Source organism: Astyanax mexicanus, chromosome 3 (genome assembly GCF_023375975.1).
Source record: "Astyanax mexicanus isolate ESR-SI-001 chromosome 3, AstMex3_surface, whole genome shotgun sequence".
Lineage (NCBI taxonomy): Eukaryota > Metazoa > Chordata > Actinopteri > Characiformes > Acestrorhamphidae > Astyanax > Astyanax mexicanus.
In genome coordinates, this window is record NC_064410.1 from 14050342 (window position 1) to 14073710 (window position 23369).

Genomic DNA, 23369 nt, shown 5'->3' on the forward strand with positions numbered 1-23369 from the left:
TGTCCCTTCACGGAAGCACAGCACACCCGCTTCTGTGCTTAAAAAATATGGGGTCAAATCATCCTGCAGAATATACTGTCGCTTGTGGATATCCCCATGCGGACCAGTGGGATCAGGCATTACCAGATCTGACACCTGACAAAAGACAAAACAATCAATCAGTAAAGTTGGGTCAAACTTCTGACCAGTTTTCACTGTTATATGTACGACTAATAGAAACATTAACATCACCACTGATTTAGGTTTAAGCACACCTGAAAAAAATCACACAAATACATGCAAATTCTGGCTTTTGGAAACTCTCTGTAAGTTTAATCAACCCATTCTGTGTGTAAATATATGTGACCATGACTCACCCTTTTCAATAAAGATAACTATAACTTGTTCCTATAGCCAACAACACTGTGGCCATGCAGTCAACCATTATATAAAAAGTAGCAGAATACCTGTTCGATCTACTAAGACATGTTAGATAGACATTACTTTAGCTGTTCAATGTAGTTAATGTTTATTTAAACTCAAATAATGTGAATGCAATCTGTTGCATCTAAGCAGTAAAGGTAAATCAACAGCAGGAGAGTTAAATTATGCTAAAAAATAAACTCTGAAATACTACACTACCAAAGAGTATCCCTGAACTCAAAAAACTGTATTCAAACTCGAAAAAAAAAGACTTTTAAAAAAGTTCCTAACTTAACTCTACTGATTTGTTGCAGTTTGCAGCAACAATCTGCAGTTACTAAGTTTTGTGCAGAGTTAACCCCAAATATTACCTAAATTGAACAACTGAGACACATTAAATAAGATAATGCCTACCTAACATTTCTTAGTACGTTACATAAAAAGTGCATCTTTCCTATTGGCTCCTAGATCAATTATTTGCATAAAGGGAGTGTGCCTCCAACTCTCAATCACCATTAGTGTGTGTCTATAGCTCTGAAAAAATAATAATGATGATGTTTTCCTTGATTTTACCAAATTGAAAACCTCTGGAATATAATCAAGAGGAAGATGGATGATCACAAGCCATCAAACCAAGCTGAATTGTTGAATTTTTGCGCCAGGAGTAAAGGCATAAAGTTATCCAAAAGCAGTGTGTAAGATTTTTTCCAGAGCGGTATCTTATACACAGTTACATAAGTATATATTTTCCCACATGGGTTTTATAGGATGTGCACTTCTCTTTCTCTCAAAATGGCAGAAGTTCATGATTTATATCAGTACTTTCACTTCCTGCTTGTTGTGTTCAGTGGCGATTTTAACTGTGTATAAAGCGTTTGTGAGATTAAACATAAATGTCGGTGTGAGTTAAAAAATAAAAAAAGTTGGTGCTGTTCACTCTTCTCTGCCACTTTAATAATTTTGCTGAAGATGAGCAGAACCCTGTGTTTTTAATGATAACTGGGTAACTGATAACTCAGGATCGGGTGCCCTTTAAGTTTCCCAAACTTACTTTAAAGATTATCAATTATGGAAACCACAAATGCATGTTGTGCTACTGTCTTATTTAAATATAAAAACACTGTCACATTGGAAAAGTTTGAAGGTTAAAAAATGAATTATCCATGTAAATGTTTATTGAACTACGGCCCAATCTCATTTCTCTTTTGTACCTCAGTTGTTACCCTTCCTCTTGAAACAAAAACAAGGGCAAGGGGTGAATTCTTCTTCCTAAGAATTGAGACAACCCTTCAGGCATTCAAGACAGATATAGCTATAGCAGTGGAGTTCAGTACTGCAGTACTGCTGGCTAACTAGTTACCGTATTTTTCGCACTATGAGGCACACAGGACTATAAGGTGCACTATCAATAAACATCTATTTTCTGGTCTGCACCGGATTATAAGGCGCATTAAGCGACACTAGTAAGGAAAAGGGGTGTCGTCATGTTTTTCTTCTTATTTAGCAGGTCTCACCACTTAAAGTGAATTAATTTTACTGGTAAATAGATCTGTACTGTATTGAAATAATGATTGCCCTTGTTAAATTTTCAATCCTGTCACACTGAGTCACCATGTCATTTGACCATTTCTATTAATATTTTGAGGATAAGATATATGACGGAATTGTTTTTACACTTTATGTATAATTAACAGGACAGTCAACAAATATTTAAAAGGCTAATAATTTTTATGTACTTTTGGGATAAAATATAAAGGCAAAAACTGGAAAAGTCCTATCAACTGCTTGACAGTAATACTGTGATTTTACCTCAGGTAAGAAAATGTATTTTCTCAAAGTCTTAACTAATCAACTATCAAAATAAATAATCCGAAATAACATTTTTGAGTTTTTTTTTTTTAATTAAAAAAATTATCTAAAATGCACCCTTCTTAGATAGTCTCTTTGTATGTTCTTTTTTTTTCTTCAATCTAAGCCTGTAACAGTTCAAAAGAAAAATAATTATTTACATAGCAAGTACCTGTCCATCAGATGCCCCTTTCCTTATTACCTCCTTCTGGTGGCTGATCCTGTTAGAAAGGATGTTATTGTGGCCGACCAGGACTATGCTTAGTGAATCTCCCCAGAAGAAGCCTCTGAGGAACAGGGACTTTATACCCGACTGGTGAACAGAAAGGTGAAACGTGTCCTGTTGGAGAGTTTTGTAGCAGTAGAGAAGAGAGACGACACAAATCCCGACTGAGCAGATCAGGAGCAGCCTGTGCTTTCTGATTTTCATCCTGAAAGAGACAAATATACCATACGCTGATTTATTATCGCTTCTCTGATATATACAGTATACATTTTGACCAAATAAGATAAACAAGGTGTTTAATTTTAAGTTAAATGTGTCTTTTTTTTTTTTTTTACAAAAAAATACATATATTTTGCACTGTTGGACTCAAGGAAGGGGGTTGTGGGGGGCCACTGCCCCTCATCTGATGGCCCCAAGGTTCAAAAAGCACCACTAAAGTGAAGAATTACGTGATCAAGTGCCCACTAGGTTGTTTATTCTTACAATAAATATAACAATCTGCCTCTAAAAAAGCTAAAAATGTGATGTTTGCCCTGTAGGTGTCCTCACAATGGGATAAACTGTATTTGACAGTAAAAAACAACAGGAATTGTTGTCAATAATAGCACAAAGTTAAAAATATATATTCCTATTTTTAAACATCTTTTCTGTCCTTTGATGTTTTTAGTTGTAGCTGCACAACCTCTAGAATGTTTTCTATTTTATTATTTTCACTAACGCTAACAGAAAACTAGAAAACTTCCGTTATTAAATAAACAGTCTGAAGGATGTCTGAACACTTAAAGATAAAAAAAATGGCATCTGCAAATCTGCAAACACCCAGACCACAGCGCTTAACGCTCAGCACTGCTCTTCATTTAAAATAGACTGCCATTATTTTAACCTGGCAACAGCATGGGTCACCAAGCCCAATGTTTGTTGATGACAACAGCCATCTAACCACACATTGTTTCATTGCTACAATCACCCTGCTAACACAACCTATCCACTAATCATGTTCCCCCATAACTGACACAGAGCTTCAGCCAGTAAACCGAATCAAGTAACATCTTATACACATGGAAACCAGTCATCACAACCAGCTAGCAGTGTGAGGCCCAAGAACCTCACACTGCATCAGCATTCACCTTCACTACAGGCAATCAAAGCAAGATATGATTTGGCCAAAACAAATAAACAAACTTAAAAAGACAGACTATATCTTGAAAACTTGGAATGCAAATACAGAAATGTAGCACAATGTAAGCCTGGATAAGTTAAGTTTATTTAAGTTAAGTTAAGCTTTAATTAAAAAAAAATCATTAAATGTTTAAATACTGTTGACTGACAACTTTTAAATAAGTTAAATATATATTGGTTATATTGATTGCTTTGCACAATACTTCTAGCTCAAATATAATGGGCTGATGAATAAAATAGATTTGTATTTAGCTTTTTTAATTTAATTTATCTAAAATATAAATTTAAAATCCTCACAGTAATTTAGAAGGAGAAAAAAATGCTAGGGTCATCTAATGTGACTGCACACTGACAGTGATTATGAGAAACTGACACACTCAGTATTCTGGGTAAATGGTTCCAAAAGTCAATGGAAAAGTATCTGCTGATTGCAACAGACTAAACTCAATAATGTTTGGATTCAATTTATTTGACTTTACACTGATTATGTGTTTAAGCTCATTCAGTTTAAAAATATTCATTTATTTAAATGTGTTTGAATTAGTACACTTTACTAAAATTACATAGTAATGCAATACATCATTAATAGTATGTACGTTGCAATCAAATAGTTAATTGCATATACAATTAAACTGTTGAAATTAACACATTAACACAAAATCCAGTTGGTCATTCAGAGAAAACATTTTGGTCATTTTGGTCAAGAGCTAGATAATGAGCTATCCTCCCAGTGTAGGGTATGTTTTTTACTGGTTAACCAACTGGTCTTAAACTGGATTTATTAGCAGGGAAATTATACATGCAGGATCAATTATTAATTCAGTGGTACTGAATGTTCAAATATGTATTTTTATTTGTCAAGACCAAGAAACACTAACTTGCTGTTAGTGATCATTGCCCCTTGCAAAACACACGTGGACTTAAAAACTGCAACTGAAAGCAGTATGCTGCAATAGATAAACTTCCACTGGCAAATCATTACTGTAGCCAGGGGCGTCGCCTGGCCTGGGCTCCCGGGGCTTTAGCCCCAAATAATTTTCCAGAAGCCTTATATAATTGCGCTCAGCTCAGCTGTTTTATTAACAAGAATCAAAACACACAGATCAAACCCACTGTGTGCTTAAAAAACTACAGTCTGTGACAGTCAGTTAGCTTAACTTTAGAATTTTTTTTCTCAAGGTTTGAGAAAAAAAAATTGCCTTGATGTACCTGATCAGCCAATAAATAATTAATTTTCAAATAGTTTTTTATTAATTTATGATTGCAGGACCTATTGTAAGCTATAATTAACTAAAAAAATTAATTTAGCTAACCAGTTAGCTAGAAGCTGGATGCTGTAGATAGACAGAATTTAGTACAATACTTAGTTTAAATGAGTTTCTTAACCCAGTCCTCTGCCCTAAAATTGTGTTTTGATCAGCTAATATCAGCTGTTAGCTACACATTGTAGTGTTAAACATTTTATATATATATATATATATATATATATATATATATATATATATATATATATATATATATATATATATATATATATATGCAAATATATATAATTCATTGGACTGAGCCCCGGATCTTTACATACCCAGGCAACGCCCCTGACTGTATCAAAGCTATGCTAAGCTAATTGACTCTAGCCAACCAAGCTAAGCTTTATATTTGGAACAGTGCACAGGTAGCCAGTCCTACAGTCTGTAATCAAAATTATGTGTGATCTACAGAAAATGAAATAGTGTTAAACCAACACTAGCAAATCTGCTGCATGCTTTAAAGAGTGAGTTTAGTTTCTTCTAGGATGTGTCCAGGCCCGTTGCAACAAGTCAAGCAACGGCAAACTGTGAGCTCACCTTTAAATTCTGTAAGAATTTAATGCGGGAAAGTACAAATACACTGTTATCAGATTCCATTTGAGGGGGAACCTCCCACTAGTTGCTGACAGTAGCCAACCAGCCAAGTTCAAGGAAAAATATGAAATATTAACAATTATGAAGTGGAGTTATCAGAAAGACAGAAAGAAAGCAGAGAAAGGAAGAGAAAGAAAGTAAAACAAGGCAGCAGTAAGTAATAATGTATACTGGTTAATTAGGGCTACATGTCTTATTCAAATAGTGTAATTCAGCATTAGCTAGGCTAGCAACACAATATGTGGGTAATGTTTATGTTATCTACCTGCCTGATAGTCAGTTCTAGTACTGAACTTGAACAGGCTATTTTAAAACAAAAGCAGCTGGATGCCTACTTTATATTAAAGTCTTAAAAAATATGGTAATGCTTACACTTACCATTGTTATATTATTCGTTACTGCACACATTTTGTTATATACTTTTTATATTTATTATTATATATGCAAAAAATTGCCAAAATATGCCAAAATATGCATTATTTTGTATGTTGCATATGTAAGCAGTATTTGCACTAAACATGTAAATATTGTATCTGTGCTGTGGTTCCTGTAGGCTTTGGGCAGGTGGGCAGTGCAGGTGGTGATGTGTAGAGTTTTTTATGCTTTGATCATCTGTAATGAAAACACTAAATGTGAAATGCGGCATTGTTCTGCCTGTACTTTAAACTGGTTTTATTATTAAAGGTAAACCAAAGAGATTTTTGTGTTTTTTTACTGCTTGTTTACATTAGTACAGCCCCGCCTTTGGGATAGCAGTCATGGTGTAGCTGCTTAAGTGTGGCTGAGAAGGCCCGACGTACAGCAAATTAGAAAAAGCTGCAAAAGCACAAAACACATCAATCCAAATGACAATACAGGTGCTGCAAATAGAAAAAAACACGCTGCAAATACAGGGGAAATTCTGCTGTGTTATAACTCAGTTCCGTTCTGCAGTGGCAGTATTTGCAGCATGTTTCTGTCACACTGAAATCATGTTTCAGAAACATTCTGACAATGTTTAACATAATAATGGTTTCAATCATTAGATTGTTTCATACACACATTTCTAGAAAATAAATAATAGGTTATAGAAATATACATGTTTAAAATTAGAAACATAAAAAAGTATATAATGCTTATTCCTAAGTAACTATTTTTGCCTAAGCATTTCACAGTGTTTTGAGTAAGACCAAGAACCAAGATTACTGTTTACTTCTCCTAGCAACTTGTCCTTGGCAACCAAGCTGTCAGATCAGCTGTGTCATGAGTACACCATTTTATTTACAATCCAAACCTTAACCTCTAGTAAACCTAAGTGTGTCTTCTGAGGTTTATATGGAACAGTACGTACAACCTCAAAAAATAGAATAAAATGCAGCACTTCTGATGTTTACTTTTAATATATCATTGCAGTAGAAAGGAAGTTTAGTCTTTAGTCACATTGCAGAAATAATGTTCCAGAAACATTTAGAAAATTTGATTACAGAAATTTACTTTCCTAAAATAAGAAGTATAGAAAACTAAATTCAATACACAAACTAGCATTATGTATTACAATATGCTTACCAAATGTAAAAACCCAATGTTCAATTCTGAGAGTAAGTTAATAGACCTGAAAAACGTTAATTCACATAATTTTCTACAAATTAGAAATGTCTGGCTGAAGAGGTTTACTCTGGATCTTGGGCAGAAAACATGGAAAAGTCTCTCCCTCAGAACAAACTAAAAGTAGTTTTGTCAGAAATGTATCAGACTATACAGTAGCAAGTGTTCTTTAAACCCTGGCGTTACACAAGCTCAATAAGTTGAATGTACTTCAAACTCATTGGCATTGGCTCATTTTTTGTGAAAAACATATATCAAAACACATTTTCAATAAACACACACTGTACCCCCCACACAGACACACACATTTATATTACATACAGTCTGTTTGGCCAGGGGTTAATAAACATTGCTTCATTTGTAAATTTGAAACTAAACAAATTTTCTACTCATATCTTGATTTTAATTCATTTTCTTTTACATTTTATTACAAAACTAATAAAAAAAGAGCAGCACTTTTTGAAAGAAATGTAACATAAGAAAGGTAAAGGGCAAATATTAACCATGTAAGCTGTTTATATTGCTTGCAATTTAGGTGAAGCAAGCATGTGTAAAGCATTTTAATGGAAATTGCTTAATTTTGCTGAATTAAATACAAGTAAGAAAGTAAACGAGTAACAAAAATATGAACACCACACAAGGGTTAAAAAAGTTAAGTTATGGGGAATGAAAACTTGAGTTAGCATAAAAATAAAACATCAAGTTATTACAACTAAAGGGGAAGTTGATTTATCTCTAAGGTAGCCCAGGGGGAATCACTACACACTGATGGTGAGTGTCAGAAACTGTTGGACACACCCAGTATGCAAATAGATTGTGACAGAAGGCAATGGAAAAGAAGCTGTTAATGGCAACAGACTAAACGCAGTTATTATAAGTTGGTTCAACTCAAGAATCTCAGTTTGTATACAGTATATGTGCCCACAAATGTTCAACTGACTCAAAATAGTTGTATATTGTTTAGAAATATCCAATTTTATGTAAAACAGACTTAAATTATTTGAGTATAAAGAATGTATGAGTTTTCAGTGCACACTAATGCACAATCTGCCTTGGACCACCAGTAAGAGATCCAAAAAACTGATTAGATATTATACAAAGCAAAGTCAGTTTAGAGTATGTTTAATATTGACTTATAATCCAGTTTGACTGGTTTAAAGAGTCTGGTTTCCAGTTACTATAAATGCGGCGGCAACATCAGTTTATATTCAATAGGCCCTATCGCAGACCCTGCGCAAGCGCGTTATGAAGCTTGTTGCTTCCTTACACCCTGTCAACAGTCTATTTTCCCGCCTTGCGCCTGCGCCATTAAAATAGCGTCAGAGTGTAGGAATATATCTACACTTATGGGTGTGGTGGTCTGGAAATGAGGTGTGTTCAGGTAAATATCTGGTGTGTTTCTATCTTGGTGGTGGGAAATACAGGTGCGCCACTGACCGATTAAAATCCTGATAACAAACAACAGTCAACCGCGGAATCTTATCTTAGTGATGCAGGAGCGTCATGCTCAGCACATGTACACCTCCGCTCCTTACAAACACAAATAAACACGCTGCAGCACACAAATCCAGTTTCCATCAAAAATAAACAGAATAAAAAATAAAATAACATAACATACCTACATGTCTGGCTGCAAAACATCTTAACACTGCAACAAAAGGCTGCAGAAACAGCTACAATAGGAGCAAATTCCAACTTACATGACCGAATAAAAAGAGCATTTTAGAAATTTGAATGAAGAAAAAAAGTTGCTGAATGAATGTTTTCCCATTCTTGTCTGACTGTGGATTCTAGCTTTTTAACAGTCCTGGCTCTTTAGTTCTCCTTAGCCATGCTGTTGTGATGTGATTGTGTATGCAGTTTAGCATTGTCCTGCTGGAATATACAAGGCCTTTTCAGAAAGAAACACAACATTCGTTGTTTTCATAAAGGACTGATTATTCTGGCTAGAGATCAGTTTTTTATTTTGGCATCAGTCCACTTTAAATGAGCTTGTGATCAGAAAAGGTGGTGGTGTTTCTGAATTCTGTTGACATTTGGCTTAATCTTTGTATGATAGTTTTATCCTGCATTAGTGGATTGCAGCACAGTGAACTGTGTTCACAGACAGTGATTTCTGGAGGTGTTCCAGAGCCCTCACAGTGGTTTCCAGTACAGAATCAGTACGGCCTGTTTATAATGCACTGAAGCCTAAAGGCCTGAGCACCGGGATTTCCCCAAATACTCTGGATCTTTTCCTGATATTATGAGCTGTAGACAGTGGTCTTCATGATTTTACACGAAGTTAAATTTTTTGTTTGATGTGATGTGTTCTGTGTCCTATTATGCATAAAATACAGATCTATGTTAGTTGCAAATCAATGCATTCTGTTTTTATTTACATTATTATTATTAATTACCCATTTAGTAAAATATGTATATGTGTGGGAGAGAGGCAATAAACTCCTAAACACACTAGAAATAGGTGTGTTCTGATTGCAACACTGGATTTCATGGGCGCACCCTAGTGGTTGGGCAACCTGCAGCTCTCTCTCTCTCTCTCTCTCTCTCTCTCTCTCTCTGTGTGTGTGTGTGTGTGTGTGTGTTGAGAAGCTACTTAAACATCGGACACAATGAGGCCATTTTCCTGCCCACTCACACTTCTCAAATGTCTAAGGCTGCACAATACAGTTCTTCTACTAGAACACACACACACACACACATGCACGCGCGCACACACACACACGCACACACACTCACCACACCCCACACCAACTTTTGTAGAATGAGTTTGTTTACAGAACAGGTAGAGTTCAGCACAATACTAAGGTAATCAATCTCAAGATCCTTCACTCTCTCTCTCTCTCTCTCTCTTTCACTCTCTCTCTCTCTCGCTCTCTCTCACACACACAACATAATCTTGTCTATAATGGAAGGACTGTGCTGGAGATGGGTGGTGCATTGTCTCATATTTTCAGTACAGAGTCACTAAACTGTACAAACAAAAAAAAAGCTGGGTGGTACAGGTGATGCTGGTGTAACAGACAGAGAATTAGTGTTACCCTTCAAGCGTGTTGCTCTCCAATGTCACCACACTAGCATCACTTTTGAAAGGACATGCTGGAGGCCAGCGGCATCTCCTGGTGACTCTTTTATGGGGAGCAACTGTTGACTGTGATAAGGGGCCAAAGTGACCTGTTCATTGGGTATCAAAGATTGTAACAGATATGTAACTAGACATTTGACAAATTGCACTGTGCACATTAATCAGCTAATCGGCTAATTTGATACTGTCACCATTGCCAACATTTTAACTAGAGATGGGACAGCGATCCACAATCCACATTCCAGTCCGCAGCTTGAGCTGGACAATAAACCTGCTGTAACGTTAACAGAAAACCTATTACTGATCCAGATTCCAGTTCCACAGTTTACCCTGAACCCCCAGCACCTTCAGTCTGCGGCTGACTGAGTAAACTTTAGCTGTTTGTCTACAAAAAATTACAATTGTCTGGAGAGTTTTCACTTTGGAAATGCGGAACAGCAGAACGGCTACATGTAATTATTGTAAAGTCAGCGTCCGAGGGGTGAACAGATTAACACCAGCAGTCAGTTAGCCTGTTAGTCTGTTAGCACTGAACCGACAGCTGCATTCTGGTGTTGTAAAGGTATTAACTACAGACTGGAGTAAACTATAGTCATTATCTACATATCATATGAATCCACAAGATCTACAAACACTAACCAGCACAAACACACCCATCTGTTATTAAAAACGATTACAAAAAGTGATTAATTTAGTTCAGAAATACAGTTGGCATCACCAGTTAACCTTTAACCATCTCCATTAATATCTGCAATCTGTTAGCCTAGCTAGCATCGGGCCGACAGCTGCATTCCGGCATTGTGAATGTAATAATGTAATAAGTAAAACCTCAAGTGAACTATAGCCGTAATCCACATCGAGTATCAAACCACAGATCCTCCTCTCTCTAACCAGCTCGTAAATACAGTTAGCGTCACCGGTTAGCCGTTAGCCATTAAAGTTAATTCACTGCACTATGTGTCAAAATAAAACTCTCCTGCAAAACCAGTGCAAAAAGATTAGAGTAGAGCCCTGTCTTTAATATGTATCATATTTAATATTTAACTTTTTTTATATTTAATAAAATATATATATATATATATATATATATATATATATATATATATATATATATATATATATATATATATATATATATATATTTAATTCAAATGTATTGTGTGTTTGTATATAAAGTGTGTCAAATAAATGACTTTGGAATGCATTTACATTAAATTGCATTTACACTTGTGTATACTCTTCAAAGGGCTGTGTGGTCTGTTTCAGCCTCATTATGTAACCTTAATCATAGTACTATTAATAAACTAAAAGAGCCCTTTTATTTGTATTTGTATCGGTATCGGCAGTTTTATAACTGTTTATATAAGTTCTTAATGAAAAAGTAAGGATAAAACACAAATTTGTGGATTGGGGATATGTGACAGACATTTAACTTATATTCATATAAATATATAAATATTAAAATCACTTGGAAATATCCCACCCCTAATTTTGATCCTAAGCCTAACCAATTTTTTATTTCTACCCACAACCTAAAAACATAACACTAATTCTGGTCCAAAATCTAACAATATATTTAATATTAACACAAATTCTAACCTTAATCATAAACCTAAGTCTACCACTAATCTTGTTGCTAAATGCAACCTTAATTTAACTATAACAAAAACTGAACTTTGCCCTAATCTTGGTTGAAACCATATTTTTAACTTTGACCAAAAACCTGAAACTAATCCTAAACCTGGTCATTAGGCATTAGCTTCAACCCAAACCCCAAATCAGTCTTCATCCTGATCATATCATCTTAAAGCCTAGCCTTATCTTAACGTTCAATCCAAAATGTAAACCTAACTCTCACAACCATGTATTCAAACCAAAACCTAAAGCTAGCCCTCAACCTGGTCCTAAACCTAACCCAATTTTTAACCTTAAAACTAGTCCTTAGTCCTTAGCCTAGCACTATATTTAATATTCACATACAATCTAACTCTAATCCTATACCTAAGCCTAAATGTAGGCCTTAACATAAGCATGGTCCTAAACTCAGGCCAAATGTAAAATTCAAGACAAAACACTACACAAAAAGACTACACCCAAACCTGTCCCTATCCTAACACCTAACCACAAACCATGGTCCTAAATTAAACGCAATCTTTAAATACAGCTCAAAACTTAACCCTAAGCCAAACTCTAAATGTTGTTGAGTGTCACCTGCTAATGGTGTGAAGATCTGTAAATGATCTACGGGGGATATTTGTGTGCTGTATATGCAAAGTGAGATAATGCTGGCTTGTGATTGGGTAACTGAAACATTGCCACGTTTACTGGTTTTAGGTCTGTAGGTGTGGCAACTATAAAACACTCATTTTCAACAAGCTCCAGCTAAAAGAATTACTGTATTTATAAATGTAAAAGCTGAATTTAACTAAATGCAAAAATACACACTACATACACTTACACATACTCTAAATAATAATGTTACCCTGTTCCTCTCCTTTCAGGGAAGTTTGTAAATCCAAACCCAATTGAAAGTCCATCTCTCAGCTCAGTACATCACTCAGAATATAATGCAGAACAGAAGCCCTAAACAATAATGTATTACCAAGTTTGCCAGTAAGGATTAATGTGGGATTCAGCCTAGCCCTCAATCAGCATCAGTAATCAGCCCATTTCTAGTACAATCTAAAATCAGAACATGTTGGGACAGAATAGAACATTTAGATTAGTTATTAGATTGAACAAAGCATGAACCTAAGATACTTTATGTACCAGTCCAGGCTAGTACAGTACCTCTACCCCCGTCGTCCGCAGCCATGACTTTGTAATGTGCAGTGTATAAAGTCAATCTGAGTAGCAGTTGAAGTAATGGAAAATTTTAAATGAGAACAATCTAAAATCTAACTGCTCTACTACTTGAATCAAAAAATTTGTCCTAATTTAAATGCTACTGAAATCTGGGGTCACATAACCTGATAAGATCAAACTAACTCGAAAGTTAATTTGAGAGTTGAAAGATGCACACTTGAGATATACAAAAGGTGGACTGATTTGTAGGGCTGCAACGATTAGTCGATATAATCGACAATGTCAATTATAAAAAATTGTCGACTTTAAATGTTTGTTGTCGACTAAACGTCAATTAGTAGCACTACACAAGTTACTGGGGACAAAAACACAGCCTGCGTCTCCAAAAGTGCCCAATCACATCAGATTTCACATTTCCTCGCAAAATATTAAAAAGGACAATGTTCTGGATATTGACATTTAAATCCCAGTTTAATGTGTTATTTAAGCTCAAATCATTAAAGTTATTAACACCCAAATTGTTTCGGTTGACTTGTTTAATGTTTGGGATCATTAATGCAACTTTTTATTTAGAACATAAAACAGTTATGTGTAACCAACTGTCAAACAATTCTCTTCGTCAGTGTGTGCAGCATGTGGTTTTGCATTGTCTTTTTAAAATAAAAAGCTTGCACATGCCTGGAAAACTGGGTTGCATCATAACTGAAACTTAATTGTAGTTTTAGGTCTAGACTAGCAAGAAAAAGAGAGAAAGTGCCCTCACACTGGGATAAATTACATTTGATGATACAAAGTTTGAAAAACTCATTCCCATATTTCCCACACCCCTCTAGGATGTACAGGTTCCATGTTGTCTGCCAATGTACAGGTATGCCAACAACTCAAAATTCTTCAGACACCCACACTGTAAAAAAAAATCCTATTTTTACAGAAAATAACTCTAAATGTTTACACTATTTATCCCTTTTCTTTTACTACAGTCTAATTCTGTCAAATTACAGACATTTTCTGTTAATTACAAGCCCCTGTTCTAATTTTACATATTATGACATTAATGAGAGATTACAGTTAAAACTCTTATTTTTAGGGCTATATTGCTATATTATTTTTATGGTATTTTTCCATGTTCTTAAGTTATATAGATATGTATGTAAAATTACTTATTATTATATGTAATTATATGTGTGTGTTATTATTTAAATGTTTATGTCTTTCCCAACAACTCAGTGTTTTTCTTCATAATTGTAAGGTTTATTTATTTATTTATTTTTTATTCATTGTTAAAAAAAAATACAGAAAATAACCATAGAAATAAAACGTTTTTTTCTTTCTTTTATGTAAAAGAAAATATACCTAAAAAAAACATCTGTCTGTGGGGCGTGGCTATGTTAATTAGATGTTCAGTTTAGACGGCTCCCCATGATGTAGTTTCATAGCAGTTTTATCCACCTGGCTGGGTTTCAGACTGTGCTAACATAAGTGGTTTCACTCTCTGAACACTTTTTATTGCTTTAAATGAGCAGAGAGCCTGTTAATAGAGAAATTCTGAAAAGATCATACAGTTTGTCACTGAATGAGTCAAATAAAAATTAATTTGAGAATCATACAGCTCACAACTTGAAAGACAATAAAGTTAGTTAAAAAAAGGTAAAATAACAGTTTTTCCCTGCAGAACATTGAATGAAATCACTTTATTGAAGAAATTTAATTGTAAATATGCTCTGAAAAACTGTAAAATAACAGTTTTTTCCCTGCAGAACGTTGATCAAAATCACTTTATTGAAGAAATTTAATCTGATTTATCTGATTCACCTTATCTCTGAGCGCCAGTTTGTCTCACTGTGAACACCAGCACTAATCAAACTTAATTCAACTCTAAACAAACACACACTCAAAAGTATAAAACAGAGGTCACTAATAGGCGGACTGCGGTCCGGATCTGGACCCAGACGTTGTCCAATGCGGACCCAAACCGATAAACTAATTCTGACAGAGTTTATTTAAAGCGGCAGATGCGGGAGTGAGGAGCACACACAGACGAAGCACGTAGTGAGAATAAAGTCGGACAATAAAGCGAAAAAAGGCTAATTCAGATGGTGCGCAGATTTTTTTTTTTTAAATACAGTAATAATATTAAATAAAATAAAACTGATTATTCTGACTAAGTTCAGCAAACATTTCCTTATATATTGTATGATTTGTCATTTATGTAATTATTATGGCAGGCAAGCCTAAATCTAATATAAAGTAAAAAAAAAAATGGAATAGAAAATAGAATAAATAAAGCATTTTAAAACAAAGTTGACATACCGATTCACAATAATAGACTCGATAAGTTAAATTATTGAGGGTGTTTCCATATATTGTATGATTAGTCGATAATGTAATTATTGTGACAGGCCTATTTCAAAAAATATATATGTTGAAATATACTGAATAGTATTTGTAATTTGTTTTGTCTTTCAGTTGTTGATGACATAAAACACTGGCAGAACTATTAGGCTTCTTCAGTATACAGGATGTAGCACTGAATCATAACACAAGTTAAAAATGGCGACAGTCCGGACCTTGGTCTGATGAAATTTTTTCTAACTGGACCGTACTGAATTCTAATTAAATACCCCTGGTCTTAAATATCAAATGGTCCAGTCCCTTTCCTTTCAGGGATGTTTGTGGCGCTAAATATTGGTAAATATTTCAATATACTAAAAAGTTCTTACCTTTTAAATAATGAATAAAACGTTAGTCAGTAGTTTATTATGTCATGTTTCGGATTCAGCTCTGTTTAATAAGTGGAGAAATTGTTATATTTATTTATATATTATATTTAGATCTGAGTTTTGGTTAGTTAGCATTTGTAATCCATTTGTCATTTCTGTTACACTTAATATCTCTAGTTTAAACACAATAACATCGAAACATCTCTGGAGTGGTTAACCCTCTGACGGGTCCTGTGGTCAGTGGCTGGGTCAGTGTTATTTCGGGCTGCTGTAGGAATTCAGCTCCTGGCTGGGCTGTGGAGACATGCTTCTCTTTGTTTATTGTTTCCAGTGAAGACGCAGATTGTGTAAATGTGCCAGAAACAGTCCTGCGTGAGCTGCTGCTCAGATCCTGCTCGGGTTTCTGATCTGCCCGGGCAAGACTTGGCCTGCATGACCAGAGCTCTCCAGTATACAAATAGAAAGTGCCAGAAGTAAAATAAAAAAATAAGTTATAAATGGCAACAGACTAACTTAAAGCCAAAGGTATGTGGCTACAAATGTTGAGTAATGTTTGGAAAAATGCAGTTGTCTGTAAAACATAAATCAAACTCAAACTTAGTTGAGTTCAAACAAGCTGTGGGTTTACAGTGTACCAGGACTTTCTACCATTGGTTGTATTCTCGCTGGACCTATTCCTATTGTTGTACATGTCCCTGCAGAGGCAGTGTGAACAGAACCGGGCCGGCTGTAGTGTTAATGTACACCGCTAGCATTTCAGCCTTAATTCAAGGTTGAATCAGTGTTGAATTGATAAATGTTTTGATTTTAAAATATGAATCTGCCTTAACATTGCAATTTCGTACTTTTCAACATTTAATAAACAATACATTATGTCCCCTTTTCAGTTTTATTTTGTTTAACTCTTGCACATATTTAACACTTTATTGTTTATTTATTTTATATTATTTCAACCCTTATTTTTATTTTGATTGGTTTTTCATGTTTATTATTTTATTAATCTAATTATATTCCTTTTGCTCTTAGTTTTCATTATTGTTATTAATTGAATCATAATTTCTTGTAACGTTCCTTTAAAATTTTCTGCATTATGTCTTCAACCTTCCTGTAAAGCACTTTAATTTGCCCCTGTGTGTGAAAGATGCTATATACATGCTAAATGTGCCTTGCTTTATATTGCTCAGTGATCAATTCAATTCTTCCAGGGTTTTGTAAAGATAATGGTTCTATACAGAACTATCTACACCATCCATCTGCAGCTGAAATAAAGCTTCTTCAGATTGAAGCAGAAATAACACACAGTCTGTTCACTTTACTTTATAACTTTACTTTATAACTTGTTGTTTCCTATTTTGAGCACATACATTTAGATTGAAATATACAAAAATGGTATTAAACTCATAATAAGGATCATATCCTTAATACAAAGACTTGATGTTGATATCAAGTTAAAAGTGTAATGTTTATTTGCATTTTGATAAGTTTTTGACAACCATTTAATATTAAACATTGTGTGCAATGTTTTTCAAAGTTGAAACAACAGCCGTTAGTAAAAAAACATATCAGCATTTCAGAGTGCAGATGTTGTCGCACCCAGGAAGTGTGAAACACCACTTCCCTCTCTCACAATCACACACTTATTTTTACACCCACTCTACCAACTTACAGAGAGAGAGAGAGAGAGAGAGAGAGAGAGAGAGAGAGAAAGAGAGAGATTAATTATACTATAATATCTTTCTAATGTGTTTGTTTTGATGTGTGATGTAATCATGTGTTGTACAATGTAGATATGTAGATATCTTTACATACAAACAACTGTGTGTTAAACTAAAACTTAAAATAAAGTCTGCTAAACATAAAAAACATATATTCTTGTCCATCTTCTTGTTTCTACAAACATTATTCATGTTTTTCACCTCATTTATCATATCGGAGCACTTTGTAGTTCTATAATTACAGAATTACAGACTGTAGTCCTGTATCTGTTTCTCTGCATACTTTATTATTATCTGCCCTTTACCCTGTTCTTCAACAGTCAGGAACCCACAGGATAGACCACCACAGAGCAGCTATTATTGTATGGGTGGATCATTATTGTCAGCACTGCAGTGACGCTGATCAGCATGCTGGTGGTGTGTATAAGGTGTTAGTGTGTGTTGTTCTGGTACAAGTGGATCAGACACAGCAGTGCTGCTGGAGTTTTTAAACACCTCAGTGTCCCTGCTGGACTTGGAATAATCCACCAACAGCGTCCTGGGGACACTGATGAAGGACTAGAGACTGACCAACGCAAACTGTGCAGCAACATATTCAGAGCTTTTGTCTCTGACTTTACTTTATCTACAAGATGGATCAACTACAGGTAGAAGAGTGTAAAAGAATGAACAGTGAGACACAGTGTTTAAAAACTCCAGCAGCACTGCTGTGTCTGATCTGCTCGTACCAGAGCAACACACACTAACAACTTATACACACCACCACCATGCTGATCAGTGTCACTGCAGTGCCAAGAATGACCACCACCAGGGGCGTTGCCTGGCCTGGGCTTTGGATGCTGTAGCCCCACACTTTTTTAACGAGCTCTGAAAACATAGGCAACGTTGGTGGAAAGGAAGGGGTCTGTTACATAATCTTCTGTTACATTACATTCATCCCCTTGTTACAACAACCCATGCACTTCCTTTAGTGCTGCTTCTCATTCAGTGCACTTCACACACTAGTCCATTTCCTACATAGTGCTTAACATACAAAATAAAACATCAGTAGAAGACTTTAATCATTTTGGAGCATTTCTATTGGTCCATTAATTCTGAAATTTGTGACATTAAAGGTTTTTATGTGAGCCCGAATAATGCATCTCATTACAGCATTACAAAACAATGCATTTTCAGGAAATGTGCAGAAGGATATGATGCAGTTTAAGCAAACATGCATGAATTCATCAGCCATTGCTATAGTAACCTAGAGGCTGGATGGGTTTGCAAACAATAAGTTATCTGATTTGTTAAACCTGTTCTAACCAGAGAAGAAAGAGGTTAAGAGTAACTGTGCACTATGGCCTGCAAATGTTTGAACTCCTGAGCAAATGATATGTTCTGTTGACATTCTAAATGTAAAAAAATCACACTCTCTTGTTCTGAACATTTTACCACACGATTACTGTTTATTTACTGAATTTAACAGACTGGAATTAAAATTAAGCACATACAATGTGCCATTTACCAAAATTTTTATACCAAAATGTTGTCTGCTATTTTCTCTTTATATTGTATTTTTTACCTGAGGAAAAGTTTAAGCTGTGCAGCGTGCTGTGATAAAATATTATGGTAATTCATTTCTTTTAAAAAACTCTAAGCTCAACCAGGTTTGCATCAAATGCCAATTTTCACTAAAAACTGTCCACTCAGCTTGCTATAACAGGGTGGACATGTGCATGCAAATTAAAAAAGTGATTAAGTTACTAAAAATATAATAAACATTTAATATATTTAATATATATAAAAATATAATAAACAATGAAAATAAATAAAAATACTGTACACAGAACTGACCATTGGGATAATAGGACAAGATTGAACCAGATGTTTCATCCTATTTGTTAATAAAAAAGCTTCACTGCCTAACCCAGCTGGCCACCAATGTTAATAGACTTTAATATTTTTAGTAATTTCAGGGCAAAGGAAGCTACTTTTGCATGCAGGCATTTTACATACAATGACTCTAATGCCTATAATCATAGACCGCTGTTACAACAACCTGCTGGTGAGTACTCTATAATTAGATTTTATTTAAATAATATAGTTTAGTTTAATACAATTATTATTACACATTTAGATGAATTTTAAGCTTCACTTTAAAAATGAGACTGCAGGATTTCTACGGGAATCTTTAAATATCTTGTTGGAGAATTGTGAAGAAAATAAATGAAGATTTTGGAAATGTTTACAGAGAGACTGGTGACCATGTAAGTCCGGTGGTTGTTAGGGACATTAGCTTCTTATCACATGTAGTGAACTGAAGAAGCACTCCAAATGTGTGTGTGTGTGTGTTATAGTTAGGAAACAGGTGTGTGGTGACCCTGGCGGCTGAAACTGTCCCAGCAGATGCAAGAGAGCATCGTCTGTTTTGAAATCGCTGTTGTTTTAGGATGATCATCAGTAACAGTAGTCCTGCAGTTACTCAGAACAGTGTAGAATTCTAATACACGAACTCTTCATTACAGTGCAGTCTTCATTACAGTACACTAACTCTTCACTACAGTACACAAACTCTTCATTACAGTACACTAACTCTTCATTACAGTGCAGTCTTCATTACAGTACACTAACTCTTCACTACAGTACACAAACTCTTCATTACAGTACACTAACTCTTCATTACAGTGCAGTCTTCATTACAGTACACTAACTCTTCACTACAGTACACGAACTCTTCATTACAGTACACTAACTCTTCATTACAGTGCAGTCTTCATTACAGTACACTAACTCTTCATTACAGTACACTAACTCTTCATTACAGTGCAGTCTTCATTACAGTACACTAACTCTTCACTACAGTACACAAACTCTTCATTACAGTACACTAACTCTTCATTACAGTGCACAAACTCTTCATTACAGTACACTAACTCTTCATTACAGTGCAGTCTTCATTACAGTACACTAACTCTTCACTACAGTACACGAACTCTTCATTACAGTACACTAACTCTTCATTACAGTGCAGTCTTCATTACAGTACACTAACTCTTCATTACAGTACACTAACTCTTCATTACAGTGCAGTCTTCATTACAGTACACTAACTCTTCACTACAGTACACAAACTCTTCATTACAGTACACTAACTCTTCATTACAGTGCACAAACTCTTCATTACAGTACACTAACTCTTCATTACAGTGCACTAACTCTTCATTACAGTACACTACAGTCTTCATTACAGTACAATAACTCTTCATTACAGTGCAGACTTAATTACAGTACACTAAATCTTCATTACAGTACACTTACTCTTCACTACAGTACACTAACTCTTCATTACAGTACACTAAATCTTCATTACAGTGCACTAACTCTTCACTACAGTACACTAACTCTTCACTACAGTACACTAACTCTTCATTACAGTACACTACAGTCTTCATTACAGTACACTAACTCTTCATTACAGTACACTACAGTCTTCATTACAGTACACTAACTCTTCACTACAGTACACTAACTCTTCATTACAGTACACTAACTCTTCATTACAGTACACTAACTCTTCACTACAGTACACTAACTCTTCATTACAGTACACTACAGTCTTCATTACAGTACACTAACTCTTCATTACAGTACACTAAATCTTCATTACAGTACACTACAGTCTTCATTACAGTACACTAACTCTTCATTACAGTACACTAAATCTTCATTACAGTGCACTAACTCTTCACTACAGTACACTAACTCTTCATTACAGTACACTAACTCTTCATTACAGTACACTAACTCTTCACTACAGTACACTAACTCTTCATTACAGTACACTAACTCTTCATTACAGTACACTAAATCTTCATTACAGTGCACTAACTCTTCACTACAGTACACTAACTCTTCATTACAGTACACTAACTCTTCATTACAGTACACTAACTCTTCACTACAGTACGCTAACTCTTCATTACAGTACACTAAATCTTCATTACAGTACACTAACTCTTCACTACAGTACACTAACTCTTCATTACAGTACACTAACTCTTCATTACAGTACACTAACTCTTCATTACAGTACACTACAGTCTTCATTACAGTACACTAAATCTTCATTACAGTACACTAAATCTTCATTACAGTACACTAACTCTTCACTTCAGTACACTAACTCTTTATTACAGTACACTAACTCTTCATTACAGTACACTAACTCTTTATTACAGTACACTAACTCTTCATTACAGTACACTAACTCTTTATTACAGTACACTAACTCTTCATTACAGTACACTAACTCTTCATTACAGTACACTACAGTCTTCATTACAGTACACTAACTCTTCATTACAGTGCACTAAATCTTCATTACAGTACACTAACTCTTCACTACAGTACACTAACTCTTCATTACAGTACACTAAATCTTCATTACAGTACACTAAATCTTCATTACAGTACACTAACTCTTCACTACAGTACACTAACTCTTCATTACAGTACACTAACTCTTCACTACAGTACACTAACTCCTCATTACAGTACGCTAAATCTTCATTACAGTACACTAACTCTTCATTACAGTACACTAACTCTTTATTACAGTACACTACAGTCTTCATTACAGTACACTAACACTTCATTACAGTACACTAACTCTTCATTACAGTGCAGACTACATTACAGTACACTAACTCTTCATTACAGTGCAGTCTTCATTACAGTACACTAACTCTTCATTACAGTACACTAAATCTTCATTACAGTACACTAACTCTTCATTACAGTACACTAACTCTTCATTACAGTACACTAACTCTTCATTACAGTGCAGTCTTCATTACAGTGCACTAAATCTTCATTACAGTACACTTACTCTTCATTATAGGACACTACTATCTTTATTACAGTAGACTAACTCTTTATAACAGTACACTAAATCTTCATTACAGTACACCAACTCTTCATTACATTACGCCAACTCTTCATTACATTACACTAACTGTTCATTAAATTGTATTAACTCTTCATTACAATACACTAACTCTTCATTATAGTCCGCTTACGCTGTCAGGCAGGAGCATGATTGTGTGAAGCATGTCAGAGAGAGAGAAAGACAGCTATAGAAAGATGTAAAGAGAGAAAGAGAGCAAAAAGTCGTAGAAAAAACAAGTAAGTTTAAGAAACTGAGAGAGGGAGTTAGCGCATGACAGTGAGAGAGCTATAGAAAGAGTACATTACAGTACACTCTTCATTACAGTGCACTAATACTTCATTACAGTGCACTAATTCTTCCTTACAGTACAGTAACTCTTCATTACAGTGCACTAACTGTTCATTACATTGTATTAAATCTTTATTACAATAAACTAACTCTTCATTATAGTCCGCTTACATTGTCAGGCAGGAGCATGATTGTGTGAAGCATGTCAGACAGAGAGAAAGACAGCTATAGAAAGAGAAAGAGAGCAAAAAGTCATAGAAAAAACAAGTAAGCTAAAGAAACTGAAAGAGAGAGGGAGTAGCTATAGAAAGAGAAAGATAGTGAAGAAGTGTTTTATATAGAGAGAGCTAGATAGAGAGAACAAAAGAGGGACAGAGAGAAAAAGAGAGAGTGAAAAAGAGAGAGAGAAAGAGAAAGATTCCTACCTGAATACACGTGTAGTCCCTATAATCTCTCTCTCAGCTTCCCTGGACAGGAAACACTTGCTGCTCGGCAGACACTCTGCATAGCCACCAGAAACACATAAACACTCTCTCCCACACACTCTCGCTTATTCACACACACAGACCCATCAAAACAGGCAGATTGAGTGAGCCTCACACACACACGCACAAACATTCTGGGAGGGGCAGAGCAGTGGACACACCTGTGACTTACCCCTCTTATCACACACACACACACAC

The 23369-nt window shown here is 35.1% G+C and overlaps 1 long non-coding RNA gene across 1 annotated transcript; it reads right to left on the bottom strand.

Moving 5' to 3' along the window:
• Positions 1–3: 3 nt before the first annotated feature.
• Positions 4–23272, bottom strand: LOC125799365 (uncharacterized). Its single transcript, XR_007438273.1, has 3 exons — positions 23112–23272; positions 2423–2681; positions 4–135 (listed from the first exon to the last, which is right to left on the bottom strand). It is a non-coding gene; the product is annotated as an uncharacterized LOC125799365 (long non-coding RNA).
• Positions 23273–23369: the final 97 nt, after the last annotated feature.